The following is a 12,962-nucleotide window of genomic DNA, read 5'->3' on the forward strand; positions in this document are numbered from 1 at the left end:
AAGGGAGGTAACACTGTCAATTTCTAGCATCCTAGTCGATGAGGATGTGATCTGTGGAGTTGTATCAGCTACTAGACAAAAATTCTTATCCAAATAAAAAAAAGTAAACTTCATAAGGCCCTAAGCTATTTGAGATATGGGGCTATTAAAAGTACCTAATTCTATGCAAGTGCATTAGATGTATGTTTTACCTGCCCTTTTAAACATGTTATTAGGATACATATTTTGATCTATGCAAATAAATGTAGACCAGTCTCAAATATAGTAAGAAAATAGAAATAATCTGCTGGTGAAATTAATCGACTGAATGTGGCACTAGTGAAAGCAAATGTTATGGCTTCACAATTCATAAAATCTGAAACTTAAAACATCGATCTGATCGTTAAGTTATGTGGTGCATTATTGATTAGCCACGCTCCTGAGAACAGCGCTCTGGTATTTGCGTCATTTTACAAACAAATAAAAAAAACAACACCGGGGAGGTGGGGGTGGGGCTTGGTGGTAAAGCGTTTGGCTTTTAAACCGACAGGTATCGTGTTCGAATCTCGGTGAAGACTGTGATTTTGAATTTCTGACTCTCCTCTGAGTCCAACAAACTATAATGGGTACCTGACATTAGTTATGGAAAGTCAAGACGGTTGCTCGTTGTGCTTGTCACATGACAACCTCGTTAAACGTCGGGCATAGTAACAGATAACTTCTACATCCTCTCCCCCCGCAGGTCGAAAGGTCTGAGAGCGGTAGTCATGCACACCGACCTCTCTCTTTAAAGAGACGTCTGCTAATTTACCAATTATAGGTAGCTTATTACAAAGTCAAATAGCACAAGCTCTTAAAACCTGCACTCGAAAAGTCACAAAGCTTTATCACGTTACAAAGAGCTATCCTTTGATAAACTAGTCGGTCAAACCGACAAATCTGTCAACCTAACCAAGGTATAGATCGCTTGCACACTTATTCAATTTTTATTCAATTACACATAACCTTTTCTAAAATGAAGATGCTTAATAATATAATTGATTATAATTAAAATTTTATCCATTCACAAGCAACTTCATTAATCTGTAAAAAAAAAAAAATGATTTTTAATCAAACTCATAAAAACAAACAACAGCTTTTGGTGGTCTTGAAAAAGTAAAGGTCATTTGATATATAAGCTAATATTGCAAGTCGTTTGCAAACGCGTAAAATCAATACATAATGAGAATCATCATCATCTTTCCTTTGCGTTCCTCATGGAACATAGATAATGAGTAACTAACAGAGAAAGGCTACGCCGAACTGGCACTTGACCTTAGCAAGGCCTCCGACAGAATGAATCTCGCCCCCCCCCCCCAACCAATCCGTGGATAGCCATAGCGCAGAGACCCAAACGAGAAAAACGCACTTTGTAATTAAAATTTAATATGTATATTTATATAAGATTTATATTAATTCTTATGAACTACATTTCAATAGTTATAAATAAAGATATTGGCCTTCAATGAGAACACTCTTGATAAAGACTAGAAATGTACAATTAACTCTTATGGCAGTTTCGTATCTAAGATAGGGAAATGGGGGGGGGGGGGTAATTGGAAAATATCCCGCCCCTCACTTGAAAGGGGGGGGGGGCCAAATGAGTGTTCGAATTTTATTTTACATAAAATATTACGCCATTATCTCATGTCATGATGTCCAATGTCGAAATGCAGGGGCCCCTAAATAGCTCAAGGCTCCCAAATGATGGCGAATTCCTAGCTACGCCACTGTGTTATGGAGTGTTCGGTGAGACCCTGGCCTAACTGATTGTTCATTCATGACCTATGGAAGAAATGCTTCCCTTTTGGTCAAGCGTTAAAAGGGGGCTTTAGCTATTGCAGGAGTAGCCACAGATAAATTATGTATCACTTAACACTGCTTTTTAAATCTTGTTATAAAATAGATTGAAATTAAGGCGTTGTCTTCTATTCCGAAGATTAAGGATGAGTGCAGTACCACAGTTGTTGAGTGTATATGTACTTTTCAGATGGAACCATGACAGGGCGGAGGTATTGGTTGTGTAGGATGAATAAATTCTTACGAAGTCAAGTGGTGGTCTGACGTAGAACAAGCTAATAAAAACAAGTGTAAAAGAGAAAAAAAACAAGCAAGAAGCCTGATACAAAAAGACATGAATTTTAAGTGAGTTTGATCTTGTTAAAATTGCATTCCACCTGTGTTTCTACTTATGTTATTTGGTCGCCTCCGATTGATAGCATGGTTGAATAGGACTCTTGGCGTAGCAACGAATATAGGGGCCTGAAACATGATTTCTGTGTCGCGAGACAGCCCTTGGGTTTATTACGACAGGCCCCGTGATTAACAAAGACCCATAGGGGTTATTGATAGTAGGTCACTTATTATTTTAATTAGCATTTAACGTCACGCCACATTAGACTTACTTGTAACAAGTTGTCACTAAACTGACTCCAATGACACTAATAATTGTAATGCATTGAAATAGTTCTCTGGTAAGTCTACGGATATATCCAAGCTGACATTATATGTGGTTTTTTTTTTTTTTTTTTTTTTGGTTACAATAAAACTTTTTATATATTTTAGGGAAGGTGATCATAGCCTTGAACCCTGGCTTACTGGTTCCTTGCTACACTACTTGTTACACTATTTGCACTAGCGACCCTACCATTTTTAGGTTTTCAGTATAAGTGTGTCTCAGTGTGAAAGTGTCTTAATGAAAGAGTTTCAGTGCAAGTGTTGGCATCTCCATGTGAAAGTGAGTGTCGTATATATGTCACAAGGGTGTCTGATTAAGGTTCTATGTCACTGACAATGTGATGACGTCACTCTCCCAACACATCAAGAAGAGACACGAAAATAAAGACCTGCCAGGCTCTTAATTAATATCAACTTACTTAATATCAACTCACTCAATATCAACTCACTTAATACCAGCCACAGCTGCGACAACGTAAATCAGCCGGTGATCTTTTGTCGCACAAGAAAACGGTCAATCTGATCAGACAATAAAAGGTGTTCCTACTGGAGGCTTTCCCGTGGTGTCGTAGACATTACCGACACACTGAACTATACTGTGTCGTAGACATTACCGACACGCTGAACTATATTGTGTCGTAGACATTACCGACACGCTGAACTATATTGTGTCGTAGACATTACCGACACGTTGAACTATATTGTGTCGTAGACATTACCGACACACTGAACTATACTGTGTCGTAGACATTACCGTCACGTTGAACTATACTGTGTCGTAGACATTACCGACACACTGAACTATATTGTGTCGTAGACATTACCGACACGTTGAACTATTTTGTGTCCTAGACATTACCGACACGTAGAACTATATTGTCTCATTACCGACACACTGAACTATACTGTGTCGTAGACATTACCGACTCACTGAACTATACTGGGTCATAGACATTACCGACACGTTGAAATATATTGTTTCGTAGACATTACCGACACGCTGAGCTATATTGTGTCGTAGAAATTACCGACACGTTGAACTATATTGTGTCGTAGACATTACCGACACGTTGAACTATACTGTGTCGTAGACATTACCGACACGCTGAGCTATATTGTGTCGTAGACCATACCGACACGTTGAACTATTTTGTGTCCTAGACATTACCGATACACTGAACTATATTTCCTTTAAGTTGCGGCCTGACTTTACATTTCCGAACATTTGTTATCATTTTCTTATTGTCTAGAAACAGGAGCAAAAAAGTAGCGTTAAAAAATGGAGATGCGAGTCCACTAATAACTCTACACGAACAGCTGTTCGGTAACTGGTTCTAGTCTAATGGTGGTTTCGTAAGATACTTTGCCTGATAATGTATGCTAATGTATTCGTGTAGAAATTGATATAGGGATACATTGTCAGGGTCACGTTGGTCATGTCCTTAGAAAGAATTAAAAAAAAAACGCATAGACTGCTACTGGCTGAACTTCACTTAGTTAAAGGATGAACCCGACGATGTATTAAACTGCTGCTTAGAGGAGCGTAATACATTATATAGACCCTACTTCCTTTCATTTCGTTTATATTGCTTGGCTAAAACAGGAAAAGAATAATGGAAGAATGTTGATTTAAAAAGAAGAGTACAAAAGATTCTCTCCCTTAACTCGACTTTGTCCATATTTTGGTGTCAGAAGTCTCACTCTTGCTACAGGAAACATCTTTTTTGTGTGTGCTAAATTTTTAATTACTTTGTACAAATTAACTAATTTTAAATCTGAGTTAACTCGTTTACGGAATAAATAACAAAAAAAAACAACAACTGCTTTTTAGAATGCTCAAAAAACAATGATAAACACCGCGATGGAATAAACAAAGGGAGACAAGTGCGACTAACAAAAAAAAGAATGTATCAATTCTACTAGTACTAAACATAGCGCCCTCTTCACCCTATACGTTGCAAGTTGTCAACAGAAAAAAAAAAATGAGATCCGCCGAGTAAATTGCGAAGTGATCGTAGTCACTTTTAGTATATAAATTTCGGACGTTAATTAAAAGAAATTTAAAATATTACGCTCTAGCTCAGATTTCCTGCAATTTCATTGGGTAGCTGCGTGGTGGGATAGAATTTGGGACTATCGTAACGACAGCCCGCAGCGCATACCCCACACAGCCAGGCGCAACATTTATGACCTGTCAGTTTAACAGTACTTGGCACAACAGTCGTGCTAACAGGCGTTATGGTTAATAGTAACAAATGATAAAGTTAATAACAATCGTATAAAAATTCATAAGTGAGGATAGAAAGATGGAAAGGAGAGAAAGGAGGGAGAGGGAGAGAGAGGAGATAGAAAGGAAGAGAGGGAGAGAAAAGAACGGGATAAAGAGAGGGAGAGAGAGGAAAGAGAGAGGAAGAGAGGGAGAGAAAAGAACGGGGTAAAGAGAGGGAGAGAGAGGAAAGAGAGAGGAGAGGAAATGTTGGTGCTTAAATTACCGGTGCCTAAATTTCCAGTGCCTAAATTTCTTAGATTCGCCCTATAGAAAATGCAGTGCCATAAAGCCAGTGCCCAAAATGACAGTGCCCTATAGCCAGTATTACCTGCACATTATAAATGAATAGTTAATTAAGAAGGAATGATTTTTTTTTAAAATTAGACAAACAAGTAAGCTAGTACAGCGACTGGTGTCAGGTTAAGTTAACACTTAATAAGTGGGATAACATGTGGAAGAAATACGTAGAAAGAAGAGTCTACAATTAAATCCATCCATACATACAAATATATTACATACAATCATACATACATATATATTATATACATACATTCATAGTATTACATACATACATATTACATACATATATACTGAGAGAGAGAGAGAGAGAGAAAGTAGATCTAGCTTAATGTAATAAATAGATACCTCTATAAACATATAAGCAATACATTGTCACGGAGAGGCTAGTTTAATAGACAACATACATACATATTACATACATACATTCATAGTATTACAGACATGCATATTACATACATATATAGGCCTACATATATACAGATAGAGAGAGCTAGAGAGAAGATCTAGCCTAACGTAATAGATAGATACCTTTATAAACATACAAGCAATACATTGTCACGGAGAGTCTATTTTAATAGACAACTTGTTTACTAGCACTATTAATAGTAAGGACATTGAAAACATTACCTCTAATGTCTAATGTGTAGATCAATAATCACGTAATCAGCATGTTATGGCATCAGTCACCAAGTGTCCAAAGCTGTCATGGAAAGTCCCATGCCACAAGACAGTACATGCCAATGTGTGCAGATAAGTTTTTGTCACTGTGCTCTTTTTTTTTTTTTTTTTGAAGCGTGTTAGTGTCAGGACGTGTTCGTCTTGTAGGTCAAAGTTCAGTGCTGAGTGACCCCATTAGTATTTAGTACGCTGGGTGTTTCGTCACCCAGGCTATTTTATTTTTCCTGGTAAAGGAGAGGGGGCGGTGGAGAGCGGTTCACACAGCTGACGTGGACCACTGAGAGGGTTGTCTTCATCGCGGCCCACTTAAGGTTAGCAGTGACATGATCAACGACCCGAAACAACGAGGTGGCGTTTGTCATCAGTTGCGCTGGCTTGTCAAACTCGGTGTTTCCCCCTGGGGCAAAAAGAGAACTTTTAATTAAATTACGCAAAGCAGAATCGCATTGATTGGAAGTCAAAGATAGTTGCCATCGTTAGCTTCAGGTATTGTAGCAACTGTATTAATCCACAATGGGAACATGGTGGCTGGGTGGTAAAGGGCTTAATTTCCGAACCTATAGATCTCGGGTTTCGAATCCCGGTGAACGCTGAGATATTGAATCTCGGGATTCTCGGGACGTCTTTGAGTTCACCCAACTCTAATGGGTACCTGAAAGTAATGGATATGAATTAATGTTTCTACGTTGTCTAACGTGGCATGATCTCCAGGAGTAAATCGAACAGTTAATGTTCCTTCGTGAAAATTATCATGAGACTCAGCGACGTTTCTGATTTGTTTGAGCCAAACTGGCGAGGAAATTAGTCATTCTGCATCTCTTGGCAGAGGATTTTAGCCATTATTAGATTTTTTATCTCTCATTTTTGTATCTCTACCTTTTCCTTTCGATTTCTGTTTGGTTCCATGTTTAAATAACAATTGTGGTTTGTCAATGACTTCGTAGCTGAGAAATCCTGGGATCTTGCGACGAACCGACCAATCCAAATATATAATGCACATTAGAGAGGAGAATCCATTTCTGAGTCAATTTTAGTAACAGTGGGTCTACAGACTGCTGCTAGCATAACTACATCATAACATGAGGGAATACTTCCTAATTTTAAGTTCAGGGTCCAGTTTTAGATTCACACGAGTACGTTCACACTAGTTCGACTTCTAAAGGACTAAAAAAAACTACATAGGTCTTATGTTGTTAGTTAATCTCTTAGTGTGTAAAGAGAATTATTACAAAAGCACGGTAAACTGCTATAAGCCAATCCATTATATCGGATTATGTGGCTTTAATACACAGTTATGTATGTTAAGATCCGTATCCCGTCTTTATAAAAGGTAAGGTGAGACCTATCAAGTTTTACTGGTCTTACTGACTTTTAATGTGGCCCATTCGGCAGCCACATCCGGCCTATTTAGGCACTGACCCAACGGGCATTTGCCCAGTTGCCCATATAGCCAGTCCGCCCCTGCATAACACTATCGTAAACCAAAGAAACAGACGACTATTACATCATCTGTTTATAGATCGCAAGGTCTGGGAGTTAGTTATATTAACTATTCTGATCTACACATAAATTGTTTAAATTGTTATAAATGAAAATGTTGGCCTACAATGGGAACACTCTAGATCAGTGATGCCCAACAGAGTTCACACGGAGGGCCATTTTCATTTCCGACACTCGTGTCGCGGGCCAGATCGTCGAATAGATGAAAAAAATGAAATAGAGAATAATTCCATTTTAAATAGTTTTATTAGAAACCTGTAGCACCACTAGGCCAACTTACGCACGTAGGGCGATTATGTAAGATAGGTCTCATCCGTTTTATTACTGAAAGGTTTGTCTACTCAATGAAGTGCTTGTAAACATTGTGATCGTCCTTAACACCTAATTTCGGAAATTTGTAAGTATCACCAGGCAACACGGCCAAGAAATGAACTGTCTGCATCACTCTAAATTTCTTAAACAGGGATGTCTGGCTTTGTAATTCCATCAATTCCAGTTGCAGATCTATCGGAGTAATCCTCAGTGGCAATAGAAAACATTTCCAAATCTGTTGCTCTGTCATTTAGTTTTGCGATGCGTTAACTGCTTGTTTACCCAGGACTAATTCTTTCACCACTGCTAGAAAGCACTTTTTACGCATCATTTCTCATACTTTGAGCAACTCTGTAACGTGCCTTTGCCGTGGACTCATTTCACTCATTTCTTGTCTCTTTTTGTTCTCGTCAGTCGCTTGACTCATTCAACTAGCGCGTAGCTTAGCGATCTTTTCTGGGCGGTTAAAACCAACAATGCCGCCATATTTTTATTTATGTTTTGATGTTTTGCAAATGACTTTTTGTTATACGTTTTAAAAACCGAAACAATTCTGTACAAATCTTGTTGGCGTAAGTTCCACAAAGGCAAAGATGTCTTCACTTTTTTATCCGGAAGTTTCTACTTTCATATTCTAGTTTTCGTTCCTATGGCTCTCTTATTTCATTAACTCTCAAATATTTAAATGGTACTAACTTTCTCTTTGATATCAAAAGTACTTTACCAAAAAATGATGCAGAATTGATGCCCAGTGTTACACACAACATATGACACGACTAGCTCAAGATAGCAGCGGAATTATTCAAGAACCTAAAATAACTGTCAACACTTGTCACCAAAAAGATAAACGTCGTGTTCATTTAAAAAAAAAAATAATATGACTTTAGAATGCCGTAGATTTGAATGAAATCCATCCAAGAAAAAGTGAGAGTCCTAACGTAGAAAAATACATTTTTCAATCTTTTAAAACAATTTCTTCTCTTTGTACCGAGGTTTAGGCGGGCCGGATGGAAGCACGTCGCGGGCCGGATCTGGCCCGCGGGCCGTAGTTTGGGCATCGCTGCTCTAGATAAAGACTAGAAATGCACAATATGCTGGATTTCTTATCTTATATTCTACAGACGTCCCTTCAAAACAGAAAATAATTACAACCCACGCGTATTTATGTGTTATTCTAGTCGTGCATGTTAATTAGCCATTGTTGTTGTTGTTGTTTTCTGGCTGATTCAGGCAACCCGTTCTATGCTGTAATGGCACTAGGGAAGAAGGAGTGTAGAAACATGTCTAATCTGGGTCTGTAGAATTTGTATTGATCAGAAGATAAGTTTTGTGTTTCTGTACGCGTAGTATTACTAGTAAGTTCGTAGCAATACACACACAGCTCAAGACACTGACAAAAAAGTAAATCCACAGGTGCATATAGAGTATGAAGGTTTAATCCACAACGGGAACAGTCTAGTCTCAAGTCACTAAATTAAACGACGTTACCTCTATAAATGCCTATGACAACTATCTGTCTATCTTTATCTAGTCTACAGTCTCGCTTTGAATCAATGTCGTCAGAATTTCGCGTTCACTAGCAGACACCTAAAGTGCGTCAATCCAGGAGCACTTGTATGAATTTGTCCTAGAAAATGGAATAAGAAATGTCAATTCCAGCTTCAAAATCGATGTTCTGTTTTTCATTTCACTATTTTGTTTTAATCTTTATACTTTGTAATTTCAAAAGGTTTAATAGACTTTGATGTCCCAGTTAATAAATAGTTCGTCCATCGTGGTTCGATGATGACCACTTTTGTCATCCAAGGGGCTGAGAGTTTGCACTTGGATTTTGTGTCTCCTCATGTGACTGGTGAGACATATGTGAGCCCGGAATGTTCGGCTGCACACTGGGCAGGTTATTCCAGCTGGAGCTAGTGTCATTGGCCTTGCTTTTCTTCTCTGGCGTTTTTCCTCTGCCAGCGTTGTTCTCTTTTCCTCAGCAATTTGTGCGCCAGTTTTCACAGCGCGACGCCATGATGCTCTGTCATGTGCCTCTGTCTCCCAGGTGGTTGGGTCTGTGCTGCCTTTAGCTTTAAGGGTGTCCCTGAAGTTTTTTCATTGTTGCCTTGCGAGATCTTTCCTTCCCTTAATTGGCCATACAGGAGTCGTTTAGGGATGCGTCGGTCTTCCATTTTGCAGACGTGTCCTGTGCATCGCGGCTGGGACTGCATCAGGATTGTTTGGATGCTTTGCAGACCCGCTCTTCGAACGACTTCAGTATCTGGTATTTTTTCTTGCCATTTGACTTTTAGTATTTTTCTGAGACATGTCATGTGGAAGTGGTTCAGTTTCTTTGCATGTTTTCTGTACACTGTCCACGTTTCTGAGGCATAGAGCAATGTAGGGAGGATGACAGCTTGATAGATCCCTAGCTTTATATTTGTGGTGATACCTCGTCTGTTCCAGACGTTTTTAGACAGTCTGCGATAGGATGCACTGGCCTTGGCGATACGCAGGTCCATTTCATTATCAATCTTTCCGTTTCTTGAGAGTGTGCTGCCAAGATAAGTAAATCTATCCACTGCATTCATTTCATGTCCATTTATCTTGATGCTTTGATCCGAGTAGGCTTTCCCTGGAGCAGGCAAATATAAGACTTTTTTGTGTTAATGGTAAGGCCAAAGTCTGAGCATGCTCTTGAGAAGTCACTGACGATGCTCTGTAGATCGTTTTCAGAGCAGGCATTTAGGGCACAGTCGTCAGCAAATAACAAGTCCCAGTTACTGGCCATGACGATAACAAACTAGACCCACGAATGTGACCAGTTAATATAATCATAATGTGACATCAAAGATCGTTACATTCATTTAATTCAGTACGTTGCTTATTTAAATATATTTTAAATAAGTTTTATGTGAAGGATGATATAAATAAAGGCGTTTTTTTTTGGTTTGGTTTTTAATTTATTGCATGTTTTTCCCGTGACAATTTTTATTCTTGTTAAACCAAATAAACTCTCTGAATTACCTTATTGTTTTTCCCCTCACCAAGTTAGCTTGGTATAAGTCAAGACACGTATCGAAGTTATGTATACGGATCTTATCTTACAAATAACAGACGTTACTTCAAACAAAAAAAACAAAGAAGATAATTACGTCCTATGCATTTCATGTGTCCATCTAGTCATGAATGTTAATCAGTGACTTAAACTCTGCTTAGTCGTTGATTTTACTGGCTGATTCAGGCAACCCGGCCCATTCTCTAATGGAACTAGGGAAGGATGCTTTATTTAATTTTGTCATTACAAAGTTCTGAATCTGATTATTTGTTTAGGCAAGTCAAACAGAAGGGGCCTTTTTTTTTGAGGCCTATATCTTTATATTAACTTTCTTCAACAGTGTATTTATTTCGAAATACGAATCAATGTGTTTCTTTTCCTTCTTTTTAATAACTGAAGCCTCCAATAGCCTTCTAGCATCTATCACACCACACTAATAAATTATTTTAAAGTATATCATAATGGAAAGATGTGTTAGAGCAGACCAGGGCCCTCCGTGAGCTGTAGCGCCACTAGAATAATTTGGATGGATAATTTGTTTTACAAAACTTATATGAATCAAATATAGGCGAAAGTTAATTTATCCCCATAAAAATGACTGAAAATAAATGCGGGTATTCATTTGAAAGATGTCCCCACGTTGGCCCCAAAGAGATGATTAGGCCTACGTCCTGCGAGTCAGGTAACAGTAGCATTTTTAGAAGAACGTTTTGAAGACTTGTGTCATTAGAAAACGGGCGAGGGAATGTTCGTGAGTTTCCCATTCGCATCCCCCATTCAGTATTCCCCATATGTCTTAAAACGTTAGCACTGTATTTTTTTTTAATAGAGAACTAGATTAAATATACGCGAGAGAGAGAAAGAGAGAGAGAGAGAGAGAAGAGAATAGAAAGGTAGAGAGATTAGAGAACGAGAGCGAAAAAAAAGGGAGAGAAAATTGATTGATAGATAGATAGATAGATAGATAGATAGATAGATAGATAGATAGATAGATAGATAGATAGATAGATAGATAGATAGATAGATGCCTATTAGATAAAGTATATACATAACACTTATGAATTATTCAGTTTTCAAAGTATATGTTATCTCTGAGCTATTTCTTTGAAAGTAGATGTATTTTGTTATGATAAAATGTTCATTTCTGTCAGCTTTAGTCAATTAGTCCTGTAACAGTTGACAACATCGAAAAACAACACTCAGAAATCCCCTTTCTAAAGCTAGACTTATAACCTACCTTTCGATTCAGGCCTATCCTCTTGGGTCCAAGGCGATCAACTGAATGAAATATCACAGATCGAACGACAGTTGGCAAGTAGGTCGCAAGCTATAAAGCACATTTCCCCCTTTCCCCGCTTTTTTTATACTTTAGACGCGGTGGCCTTACGCAACATAACGCCAGAAGATAAATAAATGTACATTTAGATCAAAGCCAGATAAGCAACCCCCCCCCCTAATTTTCCACCTTCAATTGTCTCAACATGGAAAAAAAAATGAGTCTCCTTTTGAATGGAAGCGAAACCTCTAAAATGACTGGCTTACATCTTTCAAGTGAATAGACATTTGACGTGCCGTTAGCCAAGTGTTAGCCCACATATATTGTTCAGTTTGAGTGAAGCAAACACTCTAAGCACTAGCGCTGCGTAAAGCACGTAAAGAGGGCGGCCCGCCAAGAGATTTTAAAAGGCAGTTCATGTTAATTTGAGTCTTTTTTCTTTTCTTTGTTTAATGTAAAATAATTATTTATGTATAACACAACGTGTGAGTACGCAGGGGCCGTCCACGAGTTCGTACCAAACACAAACTCCCTTTATTATATTGATTTTATAATATATTTCATAAATGTTAAGACTATTGCTTGTGTCTCTAGAAAAACGAGGTTTTCTTATTTATTTATTGGGTTAAAATAAACATCACTATTTTTTTGTGTCTATTCAGTAAACTTACATTTCAAATCACTATTTTTATCTATTGTTCAATGATATTTATTTCACAGTATGTCCCATCATATCGTAATAATTGTACCATTCAAAAGGCAGTGGCGTAGCTATGGTTGGAGAATAAGGGGGAGACTTTGAAAATCCACCAGGGCCCCCACTTGAGGGCCCCAAATGAGTGTTCGAATTTTTTTTTACATTAAGATTAAATCTTACGCCATTATCTCATGTCTGATGTACAAAGTCAAAATGCAGAGGCCCCTAAAGAAGCCCAAGAGGCCCGCCCCCCCCCCCCCCAAACTTCCTTGCTACGTCTCTAATAAGGAATGTGCTTTTAATCTGAAGATTATGGAAGAGTGCATTATAATACGCAACCGCGCTGACCCAGCTGTGAACTAGATAATTTGCATGATGTCGCATGTAAGAGCATGGAATGGGTTGCCTGAGCTAG

General features: G+C 38.3%; 1 protein-coding gene across 2 annotated transcripts in view; it reads right to left on the reverse strand.

Annotated features, from left to right (window-relative positions):
- LOC106050545 (metal cation symporter ZIP14-like) overlaps window positions 1–11,991 on the reverse strand; it is a 46,769-nt gene extending 34,778 nt beyond the window's left edge. Inside the window, exon 1 of one of the 2 annotated variants that reach the window (XM_056044645.1) lies at window positions 11,812–11,991. The gene's annotated coding sequence lies outside the window, so the exon portion shown is untranslated. Of the gene's footprint in view, window positions 1–5,671; window positions 5,828–11,811 lie in introns of those variants that run through there. The other variant, XM_056044644.1, reaches the window with a different exon arrangement.
- Window positions 11,992–12,962: the final 971 nt, after the last annotated feature.

Source organism: Biomphalaria glabrata, chromosome 10, assembly GCF_947242115.1.
Source record: "Biomphalaria glabrata chromosome 10, xgBioGlab47.1, whole genome shotgun sequence".
NCBI lineage: Eukaryota > Metazoa > Mollusca > Gastropoda > Planorbidae > Biomphalaria > Biomphalaria glabrata.